Here is a 12770-nt window from a genome sequence, read left to right as displayed (position 1 = left end):
TCTGAAGTGCCTTATTCAGGAATATACTATCCAGGGGTCTTTAGTAAGCCCTTAAAAATCTGTAATGAGGTGTCCACCTTTTTTGAGAGGGTTCAACTACCGTCTTCTCTGATGGGCACCCCAGGGTATGCTAATTAGCATAAAGGATATGAGAAATAATTTTTCACCGGTGACACGAAAGATGCCTCAGATATGTGAATCGGCAAGAAAGAGCGTATAGGTGCCTTCTCTGCTTCTACAGCCAAGATATGAGATTGCACTGAATCCAGCAGCTGACTTATCCTTTGGAGTAGGGTTCTTTGGAGCTAGGGCCTCTAGCTGAATGCAGGACTTCAAAGCCTGAAGGTGACTAGAAGCTTAGCTGAGTCCTGCCTCTAGAACACAGGCCTAAAAGGACAGTGAGCTAGGACTTCCTTGAGCTTATAAGAACAGACTGGTTAACTAAGCCTGTTTGCTAATACATGTGTGGGTTTATGGCAGAATTCCATCAGTGAACTTGGATTCCTGGTAATTTAGTTCTTGGTAGGGAAGTTGCAGAGGAGGAAATCTATAGCCCTTACCTATCTCTGATGGCCAAATTGCCTTAGGTGAGTTTATCCCAAATGTAGAAAAAGTGCTGCAATAAAACTCTTCTCTGTGGCTGCTCTCCATTCAACCAACACAAACCATCCTTTCAGAAATACCCCAGAAACTCAGCTGTAAGATGTAAACAGGCATTGTTAAAAAATATTTATGGATTCTTTAAAATATTTATAGATTATTGTTTAAAATATTTATGGATAATTTATAAATTTTAGAAATTCTAGATCTTTACATCTGTTAACTTTAAAAATGGTCATCGGTCAGGCACAGTGGCTCACATCCCAGCACTTTGGGAGGCCAAGGCAAGCGGATCACTTGAGGCCAGAGCTCCAGACCAGCCTGGCCAGCAGAATGAAATTCTGTCTCTATTAAAAATACAAAAAAGTTAGCTGGGCATGGTGCCATGTGCCTATAATCCCAGCTACTCTGCAGGCTGAGGCATAAGAATTGCTTGAACCTGGGGGGCAGAAGCTGCAGTGAGCCAAGATCATGCCACTGTACTCCAGCCTGGGTGACACAGTAAGACCCTGACTCAAAAAAGAAAAAAAAAAAAAAAAAAAAAAAAAAGCCCTGATTCAATTTCTAATTGTAAAAAAAAAAAAAAAAGGGTCATGCAAGATCAGCCCTATTTCAATTTCTAATTGTGTGTATCTCTAATCTATATTTATCTCTCCTTGTTACAGGTCTAATTTTCCCCAAATCAAAACAAAAACAAATTTATTTTTTGTTCGGTTGTTCTGGTAGACCTTTATCGACTGTGGATGCTATCATGTTGGGGGAAATGTAATCATTTTTCAGACTGTACCCTTTTGTATGAAACCACTAGAAACTGCGTGTTTGAAACACACAACTGTTTCTGAGCAGGGGCTGCTGGAGTCCACCAGGATTACAGTCGTGACAAGCACTGTGTTTCCTGGGACACTTTCCATCTCCATCTGGGTGTTCCATAAGCCAGACTTAGAAACCTTTCCTGATTTATGGTTAGGAAGATTGATCACTGTAGCCATGTCTCGTGGCCTGGAGGCTAAGGAGACTCAACCCACAGCAACAAGGAGGCTGCTTCAGGAAACTCTAAGGAGAGGAAGGGTGGCATATAAAGAAGCCTTTGTGGGCTGGGAATAAGTTAGTTTTTCATGAGTAAATTCATTCATCACTGAAAATGCTCCCAGTACTATGCGAGGTATTGAAGCAGCAACATCCCAGCTCCAAAAATAAGTATAAAAAAAGTATGGTCACTATCCTTCAGAAATGAATCATCTGTTTGAGGAGCTAACACAAAACAGTTAAAAAGTGATGCAAAACAGCACAGTAAATCAAGGACAGATGTGCCTGAACTAGACTGACCCTGTGCAAAGGAGAACCTTGAAAGTGTCTTTGATGTGGGTAATTCAAGCCTGGTGGGATGAGAGCATGTGCAAATGTCCAAGCATCAGGGATGGACTCTAGCGATTCAGGACAGGTGTCTGGGAGGCCAGGACACGAGGCTGCGTGGAGAATAATGAGAGGTGGGAGCAATGGTATTCAGAGGTGGAAAGAGTTGTGCCCTGCAGGCGTCAAGAGATGTGGCCTGTGGTCCCAGCATCCCTTTGTGGGCACACAACTTGCTCATCCTCACTGCGCTTACACCTGCTCCTCTGTAAAGCTAGGATGGACAAACTGATTTGGATGGTTTTTTTCCAAACCCCACCTGCAGGACTGGGGCAAGTCTGTGATGATAGAGAAAAATTAGGACAAGATCGCAAGTTTTTCATAAATCTGAATTTATTGAATGTAAAAGCCTGCCTTCATCTTGCAAGCTCAGCCTTTGTGCTTTTTCTTGGTATTAAAATGCCTTTCATTTTATGCAATAGTGGTGACAGTAGATGGATTTTTTAAAAAATGGCCTCAGTTGGCAGCATAAAAATTTGGTTAGCATGATATCCTGTGTGAGGTCATCTTCCCCAGTTTAAAAAAAAAAAAGTGTTGGTCAGCGAAGGACCAGGAATAAAATCTCTGTATGAGAGGCTCTTAATCAGGTTGTAACAGTTTGTGTGAGTTTGTATAAGGCTTGACAAGTCTATGTACCCAGGCTTCAGCCTATTCTCTGTGTGACTGCCAGGCATTGTTGGACCTACTTCCTCCCCTGTTTAAAAACCATTAGGTGTAAATATCTTCGCACTTCCCATCATAATCCAGCTCCAATCTCTCTCCACCTCTTGCAACTCTCAGTGCCCTCCACTCCTGCCTCACCAGTCTTTTCTCCATTCCCCATAACTCTTCACATCTCCCTGCCTTTGCTTACGTTGGTTCCTCTGCCCCGGTGCTGCCCTTCCTCCAGCTGCCTGGCAAATTCCTATTCCTCTGGATACCCAATGTCTAATGTTCTCTTTCATTGCGAATTTTTCCTTAATCTGCCCCACTCCTTCCAGTGAAATAACTGCTCCCTCTTCTACGTTTTTGGCACTTTGCACAGATTTCTGCTGCATGTATTTATGGAGTATTTACTTCTGCCATTCTGTCCTCCAAGACTATGACCAACAGCACCTAGGTTCATTTCTGTCCCTCAGATATTTACTGGATTGAAATATATTGTGTTTGATATTAATAAAAGAGAAACCAAGTTTGAGATAAGCCTGGTCAAATAAAGAAAGACAAGTTTACTTTTATGGTCTGAATTGCTCAGATTCAAGAAGGCCCCCTCCCACCCTCAAATTCCTTCTGCATTGGCTCACTTGTGCCTCAAATCCATCCCTAAAGTCTCATTCCTTCACTTAAAGGTTACAATGTAAGAAGTTTATCAGATTATTTCCCAAGCTCAGGCTTGATGGAAGAAAGGAGGGAGGGGACACAGGCATATGAGTGAGGTAGAGAAGGAGCCACTGGGCTGCAGAGAGGGCAAAAAGAGGCTCTGAGGATACAGCCTGTCTCATTCTCAGTTGTCACAGGTTGGCTGAGGTCACAGGGAGTTCAGAGGACACTGATTTAAAAAGCCACCTGCCTGTGTCCTTCAAGATGTTTAGGACGGGAACGAATGGGATCAGTAGGGCAAAGCTAATGCTCTCACAGCCCATAGAGCGATGTCTTCCTACTTAGGAAAAGGCAGTGACGATCAGGCGCCTGGTCTGAGGTGCCTGGAAATACTCACCGGATGGCAGGGGCGAGGGCTAGCCGACTGGGTGGAGGGGGCCTGGGGAGCTGGGGTAGGGAGTGAGACTCATCCCGGGGGCTGCGAATGGAGGCGGTGCCTGCTTGGAGTGTTGGCTGGACTGGAAGAGCAAGCAGGGCGTGGGTCGGCTGCTGGAGGAGGGGTAAGGCGAGGGAGCGGGGAGGTCAAGGCCTGAGCTCCCTGTGCCAAGGCCGAGGGCAGGCGCACCATGGGAAGAGGCCTCTGTCTTACAGGGACCTGCTCCCTCCGTGCCCGGGCTGGGGGACCCTGCAGCCCGCCTCTGACTTGGCCCCGAGCCACTGGGGCACTTTTCCAGACTTCCTTGGTGCCAGGACTGGATAGTTTGGGAGATCCTGGCAGGCTCCGCGGAGGTTCACGCCGGCCGAGGGAGCAGACCCTGAGTGTGGGCGTGTGGGTGTGTGCATGAGCGTGGACCCGGAGCGACACACACTCACACACACACACTCACACGCCCGCACCCACGCAGGGCCCTCGACCGCGCCACCCTGGACCCTCACCCCAGAGCCAGGTCCTCCCTGACCGCGGCTTCTCACTAACGCAGAGGGCAGGATTCGTGGGTCCCAGACAAGGTGCCACGGTATGGTGTTCCCACTACCCCAGGGCGGCCGCCCGCGCGCTCGCCCGCCCCCCGGGGAAGGGCATGGGGACAGGTTGCCCGGGGCTCTTACCGCTCAGGCGGCCGAGTACGCGCAGGAGTGCCCGGCGGGTCCCGCCCCGCCACGTCTGCAGGGCCGGCGGGGAGCGGGCAGGGGGCGGGCGGCTGGAGAGGGGGCCCCGCCCCGCCTGCGCCCCGCCCCACGGGAGCGCCGCTGGGACGCCCGGCCACCCCCACGCTGCGAGGGGCAGGGCCCGCGCTGGGCGAGCCTCCTGGAAATTTGGTTTGTCCCACCCCTGTGCCAGCGCGGAGAGCCAGAGCGCGCCCCCTGTCCAACCGAGGGCGGGTGGGTCTCGGGGTTCCCTTTCCTTTCCTTAAAAGCGCTTGGAAAACCGCCGCTGTGTCACTGGGAAGAGGTCGCCCAAGTTCAGCTAAAGTTTGAGCTTCTGATTCTGCGTTAAGCAGCACTCCCTTGCCCTGTCGGTGGGAGTGTGATAGATTTAAAACAAACAAACAAACCCCAAAGAAACAGCGAAAACCCACTTTCCAGAAGGCCAGTTTGGAGCTGTGGGTCAAAGTTCCGATGTATTAGCTTTGGCCTAGGAATTCCACATTTGCTAATTTGTCCTAAGTAGGCAGTCAAATGGGCAAACATGTATATACAAGGATGTTTGTTGTAGTTGCTTCTGCGGGGGGAAGCTGGAGACAATCTAAATGTCCCCCAGTAAGACTGGTGAAGTAAGCTACAGTAGCTTCAGACATGGAATATGTTGTAGCCCTTAAATATGAGAATTCGTTGACATGGAAGGAAGGCCATATATTAAGGCCTTCCTCAAATATGGCTTAATATGAACTCAGATGCAGAGGAAGTGCAGTGTTTACAGTATTAACTAGTTTTGTAAACAATTTTGTGTTTTATATAAAAGTCGGGGGAAATACAATTAAAAAACAGTGATTCTTTGTGAGCGATGTGTTTAAGGCAGATTTTCTCTTCTTTCTCCCACTCCATACCCTCTTGTTTTTAAAAAATTATGAATTCAAAGTTAAAGAAAATATAGCCTCACCCTCTCCCCTTCAATATCACTACCATTTTTTATAGTGTGTGGATCCTACCATAGCTTTTCTAAGCGTATATAAATACAAGTGTGCATAAACAGCTTTTGTTTGCTTTTTTATAAAAATGGTGAGATGTTGACATATTTTGTAAATTTTCCCCTATTACATATTATACATATTGTAATCATCTTTCTTGGTCAATACATATCAACCAAAACCACTCTTCTAAGACTTGTCTTACGTATTGCTATATGTTTGTAATTATATTTCATTCAATCATTCTCTTTTTGACAGACAATTAAGTTGTTACTTATATTCCAGTTTCTTCCATATATATTAATTAATTAATTAATTAATTAATTTTTTTGAGACAGAATCTTGCTCTGTCGTTCAGGCGGGAATGCAGTGGCATGATCTCAGTTCACTGCAGCCTCTGCCTCCCGGGTTCAAGCAATTCTCCTGCCTCAGCCTCCCCAGTAGCTGGGATTACAGGTGTGTGCCACCACACCCGGCTAATTTTTGTATTTTTTAGTAGAAACGGGGTTTTACCATGTTGGCCAGGCTGGTCTCGAACTCCTAATCTCAGGTGATCCACCCACCTCAGCCTCCCAAAGTGCTGGGATTACAGGCATGAGCCACCGTGCCCAATTATATTTTTTCTTTAAATTTTCATTAAATATTTTCATATTAATAATTTTTTAAGCTACTGAATATTTATTTTGTTATGTTTTTTAGGGTGACAGAGTCTTGATTTGTGGCCTAGGCTGCAGTTCAGAGGCACCATCTCCATCTCCTGGGTTCAAGCGATTCTTCTGCCTCCCGAGTAGCTGGGATTACAGGCACCCGCCACCATGCCTGGCTAATGTTCATGTTTTCAGTAGAGACGGGGTTTTGCCATGTTGGCAAGGCTGGTCTTGAGCTCCTGACCTCAAGTGATCTGCCCACCTCGGCCTCCCAAAGTGTTGAGATTACAGGCGTGAGCCACCACGCCCAGCCTGTTATTTTTAAATTCACAGAAAAACTAGAAAGTTGTCTTAATGTGAGAATGGGTGGAAACTGCTTTAATTGAGATCAATAGCCTTTTTGAATTGAGCAAGACTTTGAACGTTGACTAACACTTGGCTTCTGTAACTCAGTTTTTCCACCTCTAAAATCAATAGCATTGCTCTACACCATCCCTTCCAGTTCTGGCTTTGTGAGTGTTATCAAATTACGTTCCACTTGCAACAGGTGTGTTTTGGTGTAGCATATACACAAACGTCTGTGACTGGCACTTCTGCTCCTGCCCAGAGACAGCAAGCACCTTTGCTAACTTGCCTTCCCCGCCCTGCTGAGCTGTAATAGCCCAATCAGATGTTCTCCTTTTAGAGGGCTGAGTTCGTCTTCTCCTTTGACCCAAACCACACCTATCCAATGAAGAAAATAAACCAAACTATCCTGGCAACAAGTTTGTTTTTTGTTTTACCAACTGCAAATTTCGCCCTTTTACTCATGTAGCTGCTTCCAGGACTACCAGATTTTATTTCAGATATTTTATTTGTATTGTAAAACATTTTAAGTTCATTTAAAATTTTTCTGGACATATAGAAAAGAAAATAATAATATGATAGAGTGCAAAAAATGTAGGGAATACTATAACATCTAGATTTAACAAATTTTTTGCAGCATTTTAGAATTTTCTTTGCAAAGAAAAAAATGCTAGATATGTTTGAAACCCTATCCATTCCATCTCTGCAGGTAGCCATATACCCCTCCCACCCATATTTCTTTCTTTTTTAGGGATAAGTTCTTACTCTGTCACCCAGGCTGGAGTGCAGTGGTGTGATCCCGGCTCAGTGTGGCCTCAAACTCCTGGACTCCAGCAATACTTCTGCCTCAGCCTCACGATGAGCTAAGGACCACAGGATGCCACTGCACCCTGCTAATTTATAAATTTATAATTTATAAATTTTTTGCAGTGTCGTAGTCTTGCTGTATTGCCCCCGCTGGTTTCAAACTCCTGACTTCAAGCAATCCTCCTGCCTCAAACCCAAAGGGCTAAGACTACACGTGTGAGCCACCATGCACAGACCCCCTTCAACTCATGTTTCTAAACATTTGCTGCATACGTCCTCACCCATAAATGCATATATAATTGCTTTTCAGTGTTTTAGAATATTAAGGACATCCTGTACACTTGTTAACTTGCATTACATTTTTGAGAATCACTCATATTCACACATGTAGCTCTAGCATATTTATTTCAAAGTCTTAACAGTGTGTCCAAAATCGGTTCCTTCTGGTGGGTTCTTAGTCTCACTGACTTCAAGAATGAAGCTGCGGACCCTTGCGATGAGTGTTACAGGTCTTAAAGATTGTGTGTCCAGAGTTTGTTCCTTCCAATGTTCAGATGTGTCCAGAGTTTCCTCCTTCCGGTGGGCTCATGGTCTCTCTGACTTCAAGAGTGATGCTGCATACCTCCCAAGTGAGTGTTACACCTCTTAAAAGTGGTGCCTCAGGAGTTGTTTGCTCCTCTCAGTGGGGTTCCCGGTCTCAAACTCCAGGAATGCAGCCGCAGACCCTTGTGATGTCACAGCTCATAAAGGTAGTAGGGACTCAGCCAGCAGCAGCAAAATTTATTGTGAACAGCAAAAGAACCAATGTTTCCATACCCTGGAAGGGCACCCTAGTGGATCGTGGCTGTTGGCGGGTGGCCTGCTTTTATTTCCTTGTTTAGCCCCACCCACATCCTGCTGATTGGTCCATTTTACAGAGAGCTGATTGGTCCATTTTACAGAGAACCAATTGGTCCATTTTACAGAGTGCTAATTGGTCCGTTTTTACAGAGTGCTGATTGGTGCATTTACAAACCTTTAGCTAGACACAGAGCACTGATTGGTGCATTTACAATCCCTTAGGTAGACAGAAAAGTTCTCCAAGTCCCCACCTGACCCAGAAGCCCAGCTAGCTTCACGTGTCAATAGGAGGGTATGAATATGCCACAATTTATTTCCCGATTGATCTACTTTAATGTGTTTCATATGTCACTCAATTACATACAATGCTACTATTGCCATTTTTGAATGTATTTTCTAGTATCCTAGGCAAGAAATGGAAGAGCTGGTTCCCCTTTACCAGACATTGCTGAATTGCCCTTCATTATGGGTCAACCATTTATTCAACACAACTTTTCTGAAAGCATGCACTGTGTACCAAATACTGCTGTAGGTGCTCGGAATACATAAGAAGCAAAGCAAACTCCTGGTATTCAAGAACTTAGACTCCATAGAAAGGGAGATAGATCCTAACTAGAGGGTCTATATGAGGTGGTGGAGTAAAGCAGGCTATAGAATCTACAGAGTTTAGGGAATGATGGGTAGGACCAACTGTGGTCAAGGAAGTCTTTACAGATAAAGTGACATTGCAATGTAGACTTTAAGGAAGTAAGGAAAGGAACAGTGGCCATATCTGTAGACAGTCTCAGGCAGAGGGGATTACATGAGCAGTTTGGGAGCATGGAGGATGCATTCACAGAAAGGTAAGGTGACCAGTGTGGCTGGAGCAGAGGGAGGATGGGGGAGAGTAGAAGAAAATGAGGCCATAGAGGTAGTGGAGCCTGAGAGATGGGCAGAGGGATTTTGGTTTATACTTTGAGTGAGAAGGGGGCATCCTTATGGCTTTGAGTATGATTCTGGTATCTGACTCTAGTCATATTGGGATCGGGTGAAGGTGGGAGGGGAGAGAAGGATGGAGGCTGGGATACCAGTTAGGAGGCCATTGCAGTTATCCAGGTGAGAGATGATGATGCCTTTGACCACCATGGGAGTAGTGGGGGACATGAGAGGTGTTTGCTTATGGACATATTTCAGAGAAAAATCCAACAAAATTTGCCTATGGATTGAATGTAGAGTTTGAGCAAAGGAGAAAGTAATCATTAATCACTCTAAGGATTTTAGTCTGCACTACTGGAAGAGTAGAAATATCATTTATTGATATGAGGAAGGATGCAAGAGGGAGCAGGTTGGGAGTTAGAGGCAGTAAAGATTCAGGCATTTGGCTTGCAACAATAATGGTTTATCAAGCATTTTTCAGGCTATTGAATGTGAAAGTCTGAAGTTCAGGGAAGTCTAGGCTGGAGATAGTAAGCGAGGAGATACCAGCAAACAGATGGTTTTGAAGGACCAGGATAAGAGTGCATGGAGTTAGAGAAGTGGTCCAAGACTATCTTGGGTATTCCATGCCAGAGATATAAAGAGGACCCAGAAGGAGACTGGGAAGGAATGCCAGTGAGCTAGCAGGAAATTCAGGGAATGGAGACTGGGGAGTGGGAGTATGGGGTCTAAGAAGTCAGGCAAGAAAACATTTCAGGATCTTTCAACTGTGTTAAATGCTGCTAATAGTTCAATTAAGCCAAAAATTGAGAATTGACCATAGATTTGGCAATGTGGTGATCATTGGTGACCTTGAAAAGAGCTATTTCTCCTGACTGGTGGGGAAGGAAACCTGATTGAAGTAGAATTGAGAGAATGAGAGGAGAACAATTACAGACAGTCAGTAAACAGCTCTTGCAAGGAGTTCTGGTATATAGAGGAGCAAGGAGGGGAAGGTTGTGGATTCAAAGGGAGAGTTTTTGTTTTGTTTTGTTTTGTTTTCTTAGATGGGAGAAATTATTGCTGTAAAAGGTGATTGGGGGCCGGGTGCGGTGGCTCATGCCTGTAATCCTAGCACTTTGGGAGACTGAGAACAGCAGATCACGAGGTCAGGAGATCGAGACCATCCTGGTTAACAAGGTGAAACCCTGTCTCTACTAAAAATACAAAAAATTAACCAGGCATGGTGGCACGTGCCTGTAGTCACAGCTACTTGGGAGGCTGAGGCAGGAGAATCGCTTGAACCTGGGAGGCGGAGGTTGCAGTGAGCCGAGATTGCACCACTGCCTGAACTCCAGCCTGGGCGACAGAGCGAAATTCCGTCTCAAAAAAAAAAAAAAAAAAAAAAAAAGTGATTGGGGCCAGGCGTGGTGGCACAAGTCTGTAATCCTAGCACTTTGGGAGGCTAAGGCGCACAGATCACTTGAGGCCAGGAGTTCAAAACCAGCCTGGCCAACGTGGCAAAATCCCGTCTGTATTAAAATTACAAAAATTAGCTGGGAGTGGTGGCATACACCTGTAATCCAGGCTACTCAGAAGGCTGAGGCATGAGAATCCCTTGAACCTGGGAGGTGAAGGTTGCAGTGAGCCAAAGATCGTGCCACTGCACTCCAGCCTGGGTGATGGGAGTGAAACCTTACCTAAAAGAAAAGAAAAAAAAGATGATTGGAATAATATATCAGAGCAGAAAAATGTTGATGCAATAGAGAGAAGATCATTGCAAGAGTTACTTCCTTGAGTAGATGAGCAGGAAGGGGACCCAGTGCTCAGTGGGAAGGGGATCTTGGCACAGAGTTCATTCCGAAGGACAGGGAGAGTTCATGTAGAACTCGTGCAGGGGAGGCTTGTAGAATTTCAGGGGAAGATGTGGAAATGCTCCTCTGCTAACATCTATTTTCATTGTGAAAATGAAGCATCATTGCATGAGAACGTTGGTTTTCAACAAGAATGTTTTAGCAACTATTTAGTAGGCTATTGAATGTGAGAGTCTGGAGTTCAGGGAAGTCTGGGCCGGAGCTGGTAATTGAGGATACATCAGTAAGCAGATGGTTTTGAAGCCATGGACCCGGATGAGAATGCATGGATTTAGAAGAGAAGTGGTCCAAAACTGAGCCTTGGGTATTCCATACCAGAGAGATAACGAGGACCTAGACACAAGAAGGAGATTTTGGAAGTGTAAGAGACAAGAGGAGGTGTGAAAGAGGAGAGTAGGAGAGTGAAGGGGCTAGGGAAGGGTAGTAAGGAGGGTAGGAGGATTGCTGCTCTCTCTTGAGGCTGGGACCTAGTCATAAATTTCAAGTAAGCCAGTCAGTATGAGTGGGTATATTCTCCAACTGTATTCAGCCACTCAAGCTCAGTGTAGTCCAATGGAGAGCTGGATTTAAACTGGGTTGAGGAAAGAGGAGTAGGTAGCTACAGAAGAATAATGAAGAGGATGGAGCATGATCTTTCAATCCAGTGCAGTGGGGCTGGGGAATCATTGGCATCAGAGGAAGAGTTGGAGGTGACAGATGGAAAGTGGGATTCAGGCAGCTGAGATTATGGAGGGGGTGCAGCCACTGCTAATGATGATATCTAGGATATCATAAGGGAATGCATGACTGAAGTAGGGTGCAGGACAAGATTATTAGAAGAGAGAATTTCCAAGAACTCAGAGGCCAGGTGAATGGAAGAGTCTCTATGTAGCTATGGAAATCACTAAAATTATGAAAAGGATGGTATCGGACTGAAACAGTGAGTGAGTAGTGCTAGAATACTTGATGAAGCGATGGGGCTCAGTAGATGACTGCAACGAGAAGGGGTGGGTTTGAAGGAAGAAAAGTAATCTGGAAGTAGCAGTGAGGGCCTGCACCACCTCCCAAGCCCTGGGATGTGAAGGGTGCGCCCGAGAAAATATAGACCACTAGAGGGCGTTGTGCTCAGGCCAGCCTGTAGGTCTCAGTCCCCTGATCTTCATGCGGTTAGAATGAAACCGACTCACCTAAAGAGCTTTCAAAATGAAACGTATGCCTGGCTCCTCCCAGACCACTTACATCAGAATCTCTGGACATGTACGTGTGCTCCTGTTTCTTCATGTTCTGGCCACCATTTGGTATTACGAGATGTTTTAAATTTTGTCCACTTAGGGGTGTGCAGTAGTGTCTCCTGGTTGTCTTAATTTGTATTTTCCCATGTTCTAATGAGGATGCATACCTTTCCATGTGTTTGAGCTACTTCTGTTTCCTTTCCTGTTATCCATCTGCTGATCTCCTTTGCTCATTTCCGCCCATTGGGGTCGTTAGTCATTTTAAAATTGATTTGTAGGAAATCTTTATATATTTTGTATATTAACCCTTTTGTGATTACACATGTTGCAGATGCCTTCTCCCAGTCTGTGGCTTGTCTTTTTTTTTTTTTTTTTTTAATTCAGCAGAGAAGTTTAGGTTTATTACCAATACTTACTATATAAATTATCAATTTTCTTTGTGTGTGTGTGGGGACGGAGTCTCATTCTGTTGCCCAGGCTGGAGTGCAGTGGCGTGATCTCAGCTTGCTGCAACCTCCCCCTCCTGGGTTCAAGTGATTCTCATGCCTCAGGCTCCTGAGTAGCTGGAACTACAGGCGCCAGCCACCACATCCAGCTAATTTTTGTATTTTTAGTAGAGACAGGGTTTCACCGTGTTGACCAGGCTGGTTTTGAACTCTTGACCTCAGGTGATCTGCCTGCCTCGGTCTGCCAAAGTGCTGAGATTACAGGTGTGAG

The 12770-nt window shown here is 45.4% G+C and overlaps 1 protein-coding gene across 5 annotated transcripts in view; it reads right to left on the bottom strand.

The window, feature by feature from the left end:
- Positions 1-4511, bottom strand: part of FAM114A1 (family with sequence similarity 114 member A1) — a 79645-nt gene extending 75134 nt beyond the window's left edge. For 2 of the 5 annotated variants that reach the window (XM_010365805.2, XM_030923159.1), the window contains exon 1: positions 4417-4511. The gene's annotated coding sequence lies outside the window, so the exon portion shown is untranslated. Of the gene's footprint in view, positions 1-3706; positions 4086-4416 lie in introns of those variants that run through there. The other 3 variants (XM_010365806.2, XM_030923163.1, XM_030923150.1) reach the window with 3 other exon arrangements.
- Between the last annotated feature and the right edge of the window lie 8259 nt (positions 4512-12770).

The sequence above is a fragment of the Rhinopithecus roxellana genome, chromosome 2 (genome assembly GCF_007565055.1).
Source record: "Rhinopithecus roxellana isolate Shanxi Qingling chromosome 2, ASM756505v1, whole genome shotgun sequence".
NCBI lineage: Eukaryota > Metazoa > Chordata > Mammalia > Primates > Cercopithecidae > Rhinopithecus > Rhinopithecus roxellana.
This window is presented reverse-complemented; position numbering and strand designations above follow the sequence as displayed.